At 47.2% G+C, this 14,594-nt stretch overlaps 1 long non-coding RNA gene across 1 annotated transcript; it reads left to right on the top strand.

Moving 5' to 3' along the window:
• The first annotated feature begins 1,302 nt into the window (after positions 1 to 1,302).
• On the top strand, positions 1,303 to 2,786 carry LOC135818792 (uncharacterized). The gene is made up of 2 exons (XR_010553750.1): positions 1,303 to 1,484; positions 1,884 to 2,786. It is a non-coding gene; the product is annotated as an uncharacterized LOC135818792 (long non-coding RNA).
• The last annotated feature ends 11,808 nt before the right edge of the window (positions 2,787 to 14,594 follow it).

Below are 14,594 nucleotides of genomic sequence, written 5' to 3'. Positions count from 1 at the left end.
ATGGCGTTCCTTACCACACCAGTGACAGGTACTGGATTGATCAACGCCAGAGCTGTGCCTGGGTGCAGACTGACTTGAGCGAGGATGACCACTGTAACTGTGTGTACTGCGGGGCTGTGAAGCATGACCAGTTGAATCGTGGTTGTACTGGGCCGGATGTTTCACACCTTGGTGAGATTGTGGTCGCATGCTAAGTGCATTCAGCTCCAGTGCACAGGTACACGACTCACATGCAGAGTGATGCTGCTGTTCGAAAGCGTGGACTTGGTGAAGAGTTGCACCAGCTGACGAACCATGACGGACAGTGGACTGTTGTGTTCGTACAGTCTCTTTCTGGCGAGCTTGTGCCAGAGCTTTGTCCAGTGTAAGAGATGGGTCCAGTTGCATGTTCTGGGACAGGGCAGTGTCTGCAACTCCTGCAACAAGGCGATCACGGATCATCTCGTCGTGGAGCTGCTTGAAGCTGCAACGTTCTGCCAAACGAAACAAATCAGTTATGTAGCCATCAATCGACTCTCCGGGCTGTTGGGACCTCTGGTGGAATTTCGCACGCTCGTACACCAGATTGCGTTTCCTGCCATAATGGTCTGCAAATTTCTGGAATACGATGTCGTAGTTGTCCGCATCCTGGTCTGATAAATGGAAACTCAGTAGGAGGTCGTCAGCCTCGTCGCCCATCGAATATAACAAAGAGTTTACTTGCACGGACTGTGCCTGCATATGAAGACCCGAGGCGAGCCTGTATCTCGTAAATCGCTTGCTCCACTTCTCCCACACATCAGCGGACTTGAAGTCGAATGGGGCTGGAGGAGCTACCTGGGTAAGGTGGATCATCGACGGAACCTGGGGTGCCACGGGACCCAGAGATGATACCGTGGGGAGGGATAGCCCAGCCGCGGAGGAAACGACAGAGGGTGCAGCTTGACCAACACTCGAGACAGTGACTGCTCCTGACGAGCAACCTTTTCATTTTCAGTGCAAGAACACAAATAGTCGTGAAAGACACATCATACAGCAAGACAGCCGCGGGTACTCCATATCTGGATCTAGTAGAGTACTAGAGGGTACACTACGGTGCATGAGACATCTATAAAGAGAAGAGTACAAATAAGAGAAACAAGCATGCACAATGGGTACACACACACATACAAGATAACACTACATGGATAGCATTGTTTGTGTGTGCTACCACCAGAGCAGTTCACTTGGAGGTGGTCGATAGTTTAAGTACCGAGTCATTCTTGATGGCATTTCGGAAGTTTGTCGCGAGACGTAGTTTGCCGTCTCGGATCAGGTCTGACAACGCTACAACGTTCAAGGCGGCATCTGACAAACTGAGTGTGCCATGGATGTTCAATCCTCCAGCTGCACCATGGCATGGAGGCTTCTATGAGCGAATGGTTGGTACAGTGAAGAGTGCCTTGAAAAAGGTAATGGGAACAGCGTTTCTGAAGGTTCAGGAGCTTGAGACCATCTTGTATGAGGTTGAAGCAGTGGTGAACTCATCTGCTTCACTACCTCTCTCTCTCTCTCTCTCTCTCTCTCTCTCTCTCTCTCTCTCTCTCTCTCTCTCTCTCTCTCTCTCTCTCTCTCTCTCTCTCTCTCTCTCTCTCTCTCTCTCTCTCTCACTCACTCACTCCTTTCTTCCCGGTTGCCGTGCTTGTGACTTTTTTTCCCCTGCTGCCGTGCTCATATTAGTTATCTAACTACAGCTGTATCTTCTTCTTGGTTCTGTTTGTCCGCTTATTATTATATTTTCTTTTCTCTTATTATCAGTGGGACCATTGTCATTAGGTTTAGGCCTGTTTTGGAACTCCACTTTAAATAAAGCCAAACAACAACAACAACAACAACAACAGGAGCTTGAGACCATCTTGTATGAGGTTGAAGCAGTGGTGAATAGTCGTCCGTTAACTTATGTGTCTGATAGCCTGGATGAGCCACCAGTAACCCCTGCAATGATGATGGGTAACATTTGGATGTCGTCAGCGAAGCCAGCAGGTACCCCGGACGCTACGCATATGTCAGCGAGATTGCGTTACCTCAGTCAGACAATGAAGCATGTCAAGAATCGTTGGGAGGTGGAGTACCTAAGTCAGCTGAACAAGCACCAACAGACCATGTCGCGCCCTTTAGCTGTGGGTGATGTTGTCTTTGTTCTCGATGATACCAAGCGCAAACAGTTCTGGCGTTTGGGACGGATCATCGAGTTATTCCCTGGTCGAGATGGCAAGCGTCGTGTTGCCAAGGTTAAGTTGAGTACCAGTACCCTGTTGAGGCCGATCCAAAGGTTAGTGCCATTAGAAGTATCGTCACAGGACGTGGCTCCTGGGCTTGCCGATACCGCTCAACCTGCTATCGTCCCTCAGCAGCCAGCGTATGAACCGCCAGCACCGTTACCACCACCACGGCAGCAGGAGATGACGCGTTCTGGGCGCGTAGTCAGAGCCCCGGATCGTTTTTGACTTGTGTGCATTGTTGTACGGCGGTGAGAAGCCCTTTGGTGGGGAGAATGTTGTAAACCACCAGTTCTCAATTGGGAAAGGCCTTCGCGTTTATGGCATTGTATTCGTTGAAATGTTGTATTTCGACTCCGCCGTACCGCTGATGTTGCTGCATGGCATACGCTATATGCGTTGTGTGCGTTTTGCTGTATACGCTGTTATGTCCAGTTTTATATGCTTATGTTTTGCATGTACGCTGTTTCTGCATGCTATAAATAGCTGGTGTTATTAGTGTTCATTGTTAATTATCAGATGAAGTGAAATATACTGTGTAAAGGAAAACAGTTGTCCTCGTGCCGTGTGGTCGTACGATCCTGACAATTTAGAGAATCTTAGAGGGTTCATAACAGCCCTGGAATCTGTCACAACGGAACGAGTGGGCGTTCTCTCGCGGACTCCCACAGACCCAAGTCAATTTTTGAATTTTTTAGGTTTAGGGTGTGCTACGAGGTCGTACCTTTGATACAACATCCAGTGCTGGGACCTCCACAGCAAGCCATTTCCACAGCGCTGCACACCAAATCCAGGATGCCCTCAGAAACCGGCAAAGACTGCCACTCACGTTTCACTACTGCCTAGTACTGAATCCTACCTGACTTCTTGACACGACTCAAACTTGCCAAAGTCACTAAATCAACGTCAACTACAATAATCAAGCCACATATCTGCAACGTCACGAGGGTGCTGGCAAAAGTCCTGCTGCACGGCGGCGGGCTTCGCCCGCCGCCGTGCAGCCCAATACGTGGTTTTTTAACGTGATTTTTTGGACTTTTTTGGACTTGGGGCAAAATTCTGCACACTTTCGCGTGTTTCCATAATACGACAAGTTGCGCACGGTCTGCTCACATTCAAATACAGTGCTGCCAACAAATGACAGCATGCAACAAAAAAATCTTTCCTTGCAAGGGCACATTTTCGGCCATAACTCTTGAACGGCTGGTCAGATAGGGACACAATTTTCAGAGAATTTGCAGCTATTCATGCTCTTTTAACTGACGTAGCACTCAATATGAATTTACAAATTCGATTTTTCAGCGAATTTTTGGGTAGTCTGCCGCCTTAACTGAGTATAACCCCATAAGCCGCATCCTTGTCACACCAAGCAAGTGGGTACCCAGTTCACGAAGTCTGACGTCACAGCTTCTTGAAAACGCGTATTTACTTGGCCAAGTGGTAAAGTAGCGGACCTTTAGCACCACGTTTACAACGTAGGCCTTTTGATGTACTTGATTACGTCGATGGGGGTGCGCGATACGTGTTTTGCATACTTGGCTAGCCTTTAGCGAGATGTGATTATGGATCGACGTCGTTGCCACAGGAACAGAGCTCGAGCAGAATGGCGCGCGTGATTTCAAAGTTCCTCGCGGGAAATGTGGATGAAAAGACTGTTTTTTTAGTAAACTACATGATTGTACTGTACTTCGCAAATTAGTCCGAGTCACCAGCAAATGAGTTCTATCTCGAAGTGTACGGATGGTTACCGGCTTCCATTTGGCGTGGTATATAGTTGCCAAATTCAGGAGTACAGTGTTCCAGGCCCGCGAGCCACGAGAGAAGGGCTTTTCGCTCGACGCTGCCATTACTTCTTTCAACAAATTGATGACTGTCCTCCTTGGCTCCAAAACGAAATTTCTGGCACACAGCCTTAGTCAGCGTGTCCTCGGCAGCCATACCGAAACACAAAACAAAGATAGCAAAGAATAAAATTGCGCCTCTCGATCGATCGTACCTAGTACCTCGTCGGTTGAATAACAAAAACTACAACATCAAAACATCGATGTGTTTTTTGAACTCTTGACCTCTTGGTGCAAGTGCAAAGGCAAATTCCTACGTCCCGTCACAACGTACAAAAGGCCTTTTCTACGTCGAAAACGTTGCCTGATGAACGTACATCCTACGTCGCGACGTGACCCCGAACCCGGACAAGGCCCTACGTCAGGCTTACGTCGTAAACGACGTGGTGCTAAAGGTCCCTAATGAACAGAAACCTCTCGTCAGGCTCTCGACCCCGCGTAGGATGTAGGAGGGCATGCAGCCGTGCCTACGTCATCACTCAATGATCACGTACTAGACACCAGTCCTTAGTGACCTGTGCATGACTGTGGGATGATGTAACCATGGCAACTACCCACGCCGACTATTCTGCTGATCACTGCAGTGTGTGCGGTCTCTGTTGGATAATTGTTAGCCTCTCTACAAACCAGAACATCTTCCCGCGCCACTGTTGTATTGCCACTAGCGCAGACTCAGTAGGTGATTTTATCGGCCACCCATGGCCATGTCACCGGAAAATCGTCCATGATGGCATGAAGGTCTGCATGCACAACCAGCTGGTTGTAGCTGGTTCGACGTGTTCGTGCTCGCAGTATATTATACTAACAGTCGAACATTTCTCACTTATACTAGAGAATACACGGCAGGCGTTAGGTGGGAGGTTTCCCGAGAGCGGTTGCGTTCAAGAAGTAGGAGCTCAACAAGAACAAGGGTAGCTTGTATTTCAGGACCTTGTGTTAACAGAGATTGTGCAGGGCGTTAGGTTTGCAGAATGTCGGCGAGTGGTTCCAGTGACAACGTTGGAGAGGACTCGTCAAGAAACGGGCGCAGCGTCTCGGCCAGTGTATGCAGTGAACCGGGTGAGGTTTGCAGTCTGCCGGAAATTTCTAGTCAAGTAAGCGGTGAGGTTTTCAGTAGCACAGCAAGAGATACAGTTTGCAGTGTGGCAGTAATAGAATGCCATGAGAACACCACTCAAGACTCGGGAAGTTGTGCAGGCAGGAGGAAAAAGCCATATGAAGAACGTCCACAGCCCGACAATGGAGAAGACGGATTGCAACTGTTGGTATCCTCGCCAGCGCTGCCCAAGTTACCGGATGAAGTATGGGCACTGATATTCAGGGAGTTACCGGATGGATGGTATCACAGTCATCGCCTAGCAACCGTCTGTCAGCAATTCGCGAGGGTCGCTGCTGACTGGAAAGGTAGGATATGTGAGACAACGTCTTTCGATTTCCGCCATGGATCTGGGAGAATCATGAACAGGAGATTCATGGAAATGGCTCGCAAATGTGGACATCACGTGAAAGAGTTGGCACTGATGGGAGGGAACTTCATGAGATCAAGGCCAAGAATCTCAACAAACGCTGTAGTTAAAGGTTTGAAATTCATGCCTAACCTCGCGGTGCTTGACTTCAGCATGTGTTTCATGGGAAGCGATCTCACAATCCTGGATGCAATACTTGAATTTGAGAATTTACGAGATGTTCGAGTCACTGTTGCCGGGAGGCAGGGAATTTTTTTTCACGATTACTCATCTCATTTTACTGAGGCGGGCATGAATACACTGGAGGCATTAGCTGCCAAGATGTCCCTCCATCTGACAATCGTCGGATGGTATTGGATAGATACTGGTTTAGACGAGATACTGCACCGACTTCAAGCCAGGTCGGTAAATTTGAAAAGCCTGCAGGTTGCCCGGCGTCCTGTTTCCTTCGCCACGGCGCTGTGCGGAACAACTCCAGCTAACGCAGGCGTGATGGCGGAACACCGTTCACGATTTCCATTGAAATCTTCAATAGAGTGCGAACTAATGTCAACCAGTTTACCATATCTTCAACGCTTAGTCCTGAAAGATCTCTATCTCACAGCAGAGCAATTTCTAGAAATCCTGAAAAACAATCCACTGATCACGGAGCTGATTGTTTGTGTAAAAGTAGACAAAATGAGGTCACCATACGATATTTACAATGCTGAGGTCATTGAGAAGTTCTCTCGACTCAAGAACAAGTTCACGGATCTGGACATATCTGGCTGGAAAACAGCAGCACCATGCGATGTGTTAGTGAAAATGGCAGCAAGCTTCAAGTCGCTGCGACAATTCTCCTACCGGTTTCGGACTCAACAAGCACGCCGTGACTCAGGATATGTCAGAGATGGGAATGAGCATAGTGCTCAGATGCTGGTTTCTGCCTGTCCCAATTTGTCAAGCCTAACTATTGGTGGTGCCATTGGTGTACCGGGCCTAAGTCGTGACCTTTCGTGTACCGACTCCCAGAGTGGCTGGATTGTGCTTCCTGAGAACTTTGGTGAGTTGGCCACGCTGGGAAAGCTTTCAAAGCTGCAATCGCTGTCACTACGTGGTATGTCGTTGAAGTCCGCCGCAGACCTCGATTCACTTGCATCACTTTGTCCACAACTGGAGTGCTTGCATCTCAGTGCCATCAACAATGAACATTGCCCGAACATCTTAGAATTGGACGCTGTCATCGGAAAGCTCCCAAACCTGAAGGCGCTGACTATTGACCACCCCAATGTTGAGCACCATAGCTCTTTTGAAAGTTGTGGGAAACTTACTCAGTTGGAGCATTTCAGCTTCCGAACGGAAGAAACCATCTCTGATCTCACGCTTATCCATTTCTTTGAATCCAGTTCATCTCCGCTTCATTTCGTCCACATTGTCTGCGTTGGGACGGCGATAGGACTAGAGGAGCTAATCCAACGCCTGAGTGAAATTCGTCCTAACAGCAGGTTGCGTGTGAAACGTAGTTTAACTAAGGATAATGAAGACTGTGCACATAAGGGATTTGAGAGGGTCGGTTATTAAACCAGTTACACTTTTGATTTTGGTTTTTGACACGATGTCTGCAACTTTTGTCTCAGCTTGCTCATGACTTTGTCTTATGTCTGTTAGTGCTGCATCATACCGCTCTCTCTCTCGTGGAATTCAGCGATCTAAAGCTTTAGATCTTTCAATTGACACAGTAGCCACATCAGGACCAGACCAAGCGAAGGGTAGATTAGATCCACCAACGACCTGTTTTTATTGTTTAAAGCGATTCTAAACTTCATCAGGTGAATATTTATCCCAAGTAGTGTGTGCAGTGATACTGGCTTGCTAATTTATGGTTTCATTCCGTGATTTAGAGTAGCTGTGTCTAGATTTACTATGCATATTGTTATACGGTGTATGTTCATGTTCGTGATATCCTGCACTGGCATAGTGCTTTCCTAATTTACTTACATACATTTTGTCGGCATGTGCCGTTTCTCACTTTCAACTTTTCCTTTCGTCGCTTTGCTCAGCTTTGCTCTATAATGAAAGTTCCAGACCTTTGTCGCGCTAATCTAGCTGGATGCATTTTCGCTGTTCTGTCAATTCGTCGTATTTGTTCTACCATACTTCTTTCCAGCTAATCCGTGAATCTGTTTTCATAAACAAATTAATGATTTTTCGTGAAGTCTAGCGTACGGTGTTTGCCCCATGATGGTTTGTGGCTATCTTGTAAAAACAATTTTAAAACATACGCTGGAGGACTCGTTTTCTTGAAGTTATGTGAGGAAGAGAGCGAGAAAGAGAGAGAGAGAGAGAGAGAGAGAGAGAGAGGTATAATGAAAAGGAAAGGGGAACAGGGTACGGCGAGGGAAAGAGGGGGAAAGAGTGAGAGAGGGGAAGGAGCACCTGGTTCTAAATCAGTTATGTGACAGTTTGACCATCGAAAATCACCTCCACGATCAGCAATTTGGGTTCCGACCAGCTCGTTCCACGACACAACTGCTCACACTTGCTGTAAATGATTGGAAACTGGCCCAGGACCGCGGAGAGACTACCAGTGTAGCCTTTGTCGACCTCAGCAAGGCGTTTGATCGCGTCCAGCATCAACAGTTACTCGTTGCGCTCCATGGCATGGGTGTTCATGCAAGCGCCTGCGTTGGTTTGCGTCGTACCTCGCCGGGAGATCTCAGCGTGTCGTCACGCTAGCCAGCCAGTCCTCAAGTCTTGCAGTGTCTCGAGAAGTTCCTCAGGGAAGTTTTTTAGGCCCTACCCTTTTTATTGTCTACCTCAGGGACCTTCCCCGGCTTGCGGAGACAACGGGTTCAAAATTACTGATGTTCGCAGATGACAAGACAGTGTAATCTAATTATTTGTTGTCATCTTCCATAGGTCCGTCAAATAGTAGTAATATGTTTTTCATTTGAACCGACGAGACCACACGACGCTTGCAGAAAACAGCACGAACAGTTCACCAGCCACACTCCACGAAAGCAAGTAGTATTTCTCCTGACAAGTCTTGTTTCGTTCCATAAAGATGATGGGGAACTCATCAGAGGAGAAGCAGTTGTTGAATGATGGAGTTAAGCTAAATAATGTTTTTTTATAGAATAGATACCAGCGCAAGGTGTAAACACTCAACTATCTCACATATGTGACAAATCAACACAAAAAGGAATAGTGCAGAATGGAGGTGTTATGAACCCCACCAGACACAACTATCACAAGTGCTCAATCGATCACAATGAGAAGGAGAGGTACACAGGCATAGGTTGCGCTAATTTACACGTCACAAAGAGTACTGAGGTGGTGACAAAGATAGGTGAAAAGTGGAAAGTAGACGCCAAGTGAAAGCCAAAAAATCATCACGGACGTCAAACGTCACATCTGAAGATTGCTAACTGCACAAGAAAAATACTTCACGAACCTCGATGATTGAAATTCAGCCAACGGTAGGTGAAAGGAAGCCTGCTGGGTGTGACATAGAACTGTGGGCTGCTGAGGCGACGTATCCATCTAGATCTTGACTGAGTGTTTACACCTTGCGCTGGTATCTTCTCTGTAAAATAACTTTATTCAGCTGAACTCCATCATTCAACTACTGCTTCTCCTCTGATGAGTTCCCCGTCATCTTTATGGAACGAAACAAGACTTGTCAGGAGTAATACTACTTGCTTTCGTGGAGTGTGGCTGGTGAACTGTTCGTGCTGGTGTCTGCAAGCGTCGCATGGTCTCGTCGGGTCAAATGAAAAACATATTACTACTATTTGACGGACCTTTGGAAGATGGCAACAAAATAATTATGACTTCTCCTGGACTAGAAAACTTGCCATTGTCTGAGGAAGGATCTGATCTGCTGCTCGGATTATAGCGTTAGACGCCAACCCTGCAGTCAAGATCTAGTAAGTCTCAGTTAATATTTTATGACTTGGGGCTCCCCGCGTGCTAGTTTGTACGTGAAGTGTGTGGGTACAGTGAGGGCTGCGTCACACCCGCCTGTGTGGATTCACAGGAAGTGTGAGTTACGAAATCTAAAGAAAACGTTGAACGGTCTCTGCTTGGATGACGACTACACCATAGCTCAGTGGTTAGAGCATCGCTGGCTACAAGCGAGGGTCCCTGGTTCGAGTCCTGGTGGCGACAGTCAATTTTTTCTTCAGACTTTTCCCGTTTGTCTCTTTCCCTCAAAACAATTAATATTTTATGACTTGGGGCTCCCCGCGTGCTAGTTTGTACGTGAAGTGTGTCGTTACAGTGAGGGCTGCGTCTCACCCGCCTGTGTGGATTCACAGGAAGTGTGAGTTACGAAGTCTGAAGAAAACGTTGAACTGTCTCTGCTTGGATGACGACTACACCATAGCTCAGTGGTTAGAGCATCGCTGGCTACAAGCGAGGGTCCCTGGTTCGAGTCCTGGTGGTGACAGTCAATTTTTTCTTCAGACTTTTCCCGTTTGTCTCTTTCCCTCAAAACCAGTTAATATTTTATGACTTGGGGCTCCCCGCGTGCTAGTTTGTACGTGAAGTGTGTGGGTACAGTGAGGGCTGCATCCCACCCACCTGTGTGGATTCACAGGAAGTGTGAGTTACGAAGTCTGAAGAAAACGTTGAACGGTCTCTGCTTGGATGACGACTACACCATAGCTCAGTGGTTAGAGCATCGCTGGCTACAAGCGAGGGTCCCTGGTTCGAGTCCTGGTGGTGACAGTCAATTTTTTCTTCAGACTTTTCCCGTTTGTCTCTTTTCCTCAAAACCAGTTAATATTATTTATTCCATTGCTTATTTTTTTAGTTTTAAAGGGCAAGTTAAAGGGGAAGTTAAGGCAAAAATTAAAATTTCACCAGTTGTAGTCTTCGGGGTGCTGAGTCGATTGGTCTTGGTCCGAGGAAGCCGAGACGCTCCCTTCCTACTTGAATCCCAATCGAACTCGCGCACTTCCACCGAAACTGGGTGACTGCGCCCGACTAGATGGGGATTTGTATGCAAAATGTCACTAAAAGCGCCATTTCGTTCTTATTAAAGCACGGATGACCGCGATTGGCCCATATGTTGTAGTCTTTTGGACGCTGAGTCGATTGGTTATGGTCCGAAAAGGCTGCGATGCAGCGTTCCTCCTTTATTCCCAATCGAACATGCTTGAACAAGTGGTCACGTGCTCCTGCGTACACCAGTCAGCTAGTCACCGTGCCTGCAGGGTACAACTTACTAGCCTGTTTGACCTTTTTTGGGTGCAGTCCTGTGACTCGAGTTGAACTCGAGTAGAACCTTGGTGTGAAAGTTGTCGCCTGCTGGCGTGGTGACCAGGTGATTTGGGCACCCAGGAGCACGTGACCACTTGTTCAACCATGTTCGATTGGGAATAAAAGCACGGATGACCGCGATTGTCCCATATGTTGTAGTCTTTTGGACGCTGAGTCGACTGGTTTTGATCCGAAAAGGCTGCGATGCAGCGTTCCTCCTTTATTCCCAATCGAACATGGTTGAACAAGTGGTCACGTGCTCCTGGGTGCCCAAATCACCTGGTCACCACGCTAGCAGGCGACAACTTTCACACCAAAGTTCAACTCGAGTTCAACTCGAGTGACAGGACTGCACCCAAAAAAGGTCAAACAGGCTAGTAAGTTGTACCCATTGTTGTCCATTCCACGTTCCTAGTACTTCCTACACCTACAATAGCCCTAGTTCTCTTTCTAAAGACACATAACAGCATCACACAATAACAGTCCGTCATACATGTTGAGTGCAGTGCAGCATCGTACACTAGCAACCTAGCTTACATGTGCATGCACGGTGTATTGCAGTGCAGTGTATTACAGTGCGTTGCAGTACGTTAGCAGCCTACCATACATAATTATTGATTTACAGTAGGATGAACTCGGATGGAGAGCCAAGGACTATTTATTACTGTTAGCCAGTTAGTTGTAGAATGTCAGCACCGTCGGTCAGTGCCGTGCAATGCTGATTGTTTAGTAACTGATGGTGTTAGTGGACGTTATAATGTAACTTGTAATTCCTTGGTCCTTTTTACTTTTTTTAACAGTATGATGCTTTATACCTTATCCAATAGGAATGTGTGGATACATGGCTGTCGTCATCATCCGCACTCTTGAACTGTCTTTCAAAGACATGCTTACTACTACTATAGCATATAGAATGCAAACACTGATTGAATTTTTATTCTAATAACTCCTTTTCTGTCATTTAGAATTTGTGTTTTTAATTCCTTTGAACACATTACACATGATTGTCTAGTTTCCTGATGAAAAGGACAAACACTACGAAGAAAATTGTATCATTGTATCATTGTATCATTGTATCATGAATCATGAATCATGAATCATGAATCATGCTCAACTGACATGATCATTTTAAATTATCAAGAATGTGCAGAGTGTGGAGAATGTACTGTATTATAATGTGCAATACATGACGTCACAGCGGAACAGTGTCACAGTGTCTGACGTCATAGCGGAGTGGCGTAATCCCCTAGGTAGTATTCGGGTATACTTGCAGTGTTGCTGTCGCTCACACCTCCGATATACATGTACATGGAGGAGCGTGGCAAGGTCTTCAGTGCCAGTGGTATCTCATCGGCATCGCTGTCGTTGACGTGCACTTCAAGTCGACGTTCGACATCACCTTGCTTGCCTTGGAGTTGCTCCAGCCAAGGCGGATTCCTCCATTTGAAAATCAACACCACGTACGGTACAATGAAACCAGTGCCAACGGCAATACAGTGATGGAAGCTGAGCAAATCACTGAAGACAATCCAGACGATCAGTAAGTAAACGGTCAGTATTCCCACTATTCCCAGTATGAAGCCCCAGACAAATGGCTTAGCCTTATGAAATCGTTGACTAAACTGGACCTGGTCGTCTGCCATGATTGCCGCCATTGGTCCTTTATCGTAGTCTCTGAGACAAGAAGAAAAATCATCAGAGGGAGAGAGAAAGAAAAAAACTGAGCGAGAGTCATGGAAGTGCTTTAGTCGATCGTGCACGTAGTACAGCACGGGTAGAGACTGGTGCTGTGGTAGCGAGCAGGGTGACCTGGCCCTGGGTCCTACGCTCACCTCGGGTGTTGCGCCATCTTCCACTAGGTTGAGATATGCGGCCGTCACACAAACAACTCTGTCTGATCATTACTCGTGACATTACTGCGCCGAAAGCGTTTACTGACCGACGTGGCTCGCTGTCTTTCACCTCGTGGAAAGCTGCTACGGACAAGTCCTGCTACGGTCGTGGCCAAAGAAATCCAACCAACGAGTCCAAAGTAGCGCCGCCGTTCCATTAATTTTCGTACACGATGCAAAACCTATCCGAGAGTCGCAGAGGCCGCATGAGCCTTGTCCGAAGTAGTTAGTTGTCGCTCCTTTCGGCTCACGGGTCGGATTTCTTTCGCCGCGACTGTGCAGTCATGTGCTTTTCTTTCTTTGTCTTTGTACTTCAAGTAGTGTTAGTTCAGTAGGTGCTTGCAAGTACTGTACATGTACTTGACCTCTTCTCAATGAAGCTAGTGCATGGAGGACGAGCCACCCCGTACCCCCACGCAGTACCCTCATACGTAACTCGTTTCTGGACGTCGACATGGCTTACCAGATCGCGAGGAGAGCAAATCCAGAGTAGATGTGTATCATCCACAATCGTTGTACTCACCTGTAGTCTGTAGGATCGTCATGTGGATGCTAGTAGTACAAGTATGGGCTAATGCTTTGTTGCAACTCAAGCTGAAGCTGCAGCTCAACCACGAGCTCCAGCTGTGTGAACGGACTTCAGCGGAGGGCTAATCATGTACAATGTAGATCAGTCAGTGTCTGCTCCAGACTCACGAGCCGGGTTGGTAGGTACTTGGACCCGCTTGGAAAGCGAACATCGGGTCACATGTGACCCGGATTAGGGTTCAGCGGATAATGCCGGCATTATATTCGGCATTATGAGACTATCTGACACAGTTTTCCCCTGTTCGCTATAACTTTACACTCCCTCGCACCTCATGCATCTTACGCCTGTCTATTTACTTTCATTGGCGCCATTGCCACATGTATACTATCACCTTTTGCATATAACTGGTTGAGGCACGCTCAACCAGGCCTCTTACTTTTCAAGCTCGATTAAATCTGTTACGCTGGTAGCAGAGAATGGTTACTACTCTGTTATTGGCAGGTGTTTTGGTCGCTCTGCTTACGCTCCTCGTACTCGTCGTTCGGATGAAAAACGATATCAAGACCGCTCAGTGCGTTAGCCAAGGAAACCGAACGATACATCCGAACTCGGAACCGTCGGAGCAAACACCCCGCCTTATGAAAGAGCCGCCTGTGTTTGGAGGAGATTCCGCTACATTCAAAGGGTAACCTCTCGCGACAGCGCGTCCATGTTAGCCGTGGACCCACATCCTCGAATCAAGGACCCAACAAAAAGTGGGTCGCGAGTATTTCAAAAACCGTTTACCGGGTAGAGCTGAAATTTGGCATACCGTTAGCGGGCCGTATGTTGATGGTATTTGTGAAAACTAAACGAAATCGGAATAAGTTTAGGTACAATTTCAGGCTGTTTCTGTTTTGGTACCCTGTCTCTCATTCGAGCACCCATGTCTACGGAGCTTCTTGCCGCCAGATGCCAGATGCAAGCTGGCCAGCGCATCCCAGTCGGGAAAGCTTCATACACTCGGCTTAACGATCAAGTTCGCGTCCTGGAAGTCAGACGTGCAAATGGGGAAATCACTAATAATTTGAATTTCTTTCGAATGTTGGTCGACTTCTTCATTTCTAATCTACGGATTCTCTTGTCATATCGCTATATGCCTACTAAATAATTTCAATAAACTATGTGAAAACAAGTTTGTCAAAGAATCACCAAATCACCAAATCCCGCTAGCGAGAGTGCAGACGAGACCACTAATTCCGTGCGTAGATCTACGATAATGCGCACGATACTGCGTACTATAGTACGCGCGAAAGTGCTTCGCGCTGACATTATAATTATGCGCTGAAGTGCCTGGCACTGACGGTATAGGTACCTCACGCTGACAGTACCGCGCGCTGAAGTGC

Source organism: Sycon ciliatum, chromosome 6 (assembly GCF_964019385.1).
Source record: "Sycon ciliatum chromosome 6, ocSycCili1.1, whole genome shotgun sequence".
Taxonomy (NCBI): Eukaryota; Metazoa; Porifera; class Calcarea; order Leucosolenida; family Sycettidae; genus Sycon; species Sycon ciliatum.
Note: the sequence above shows the minus strand (reverse complement) of the source record. Positions and strands in the feature narration are given on the sequence as shown.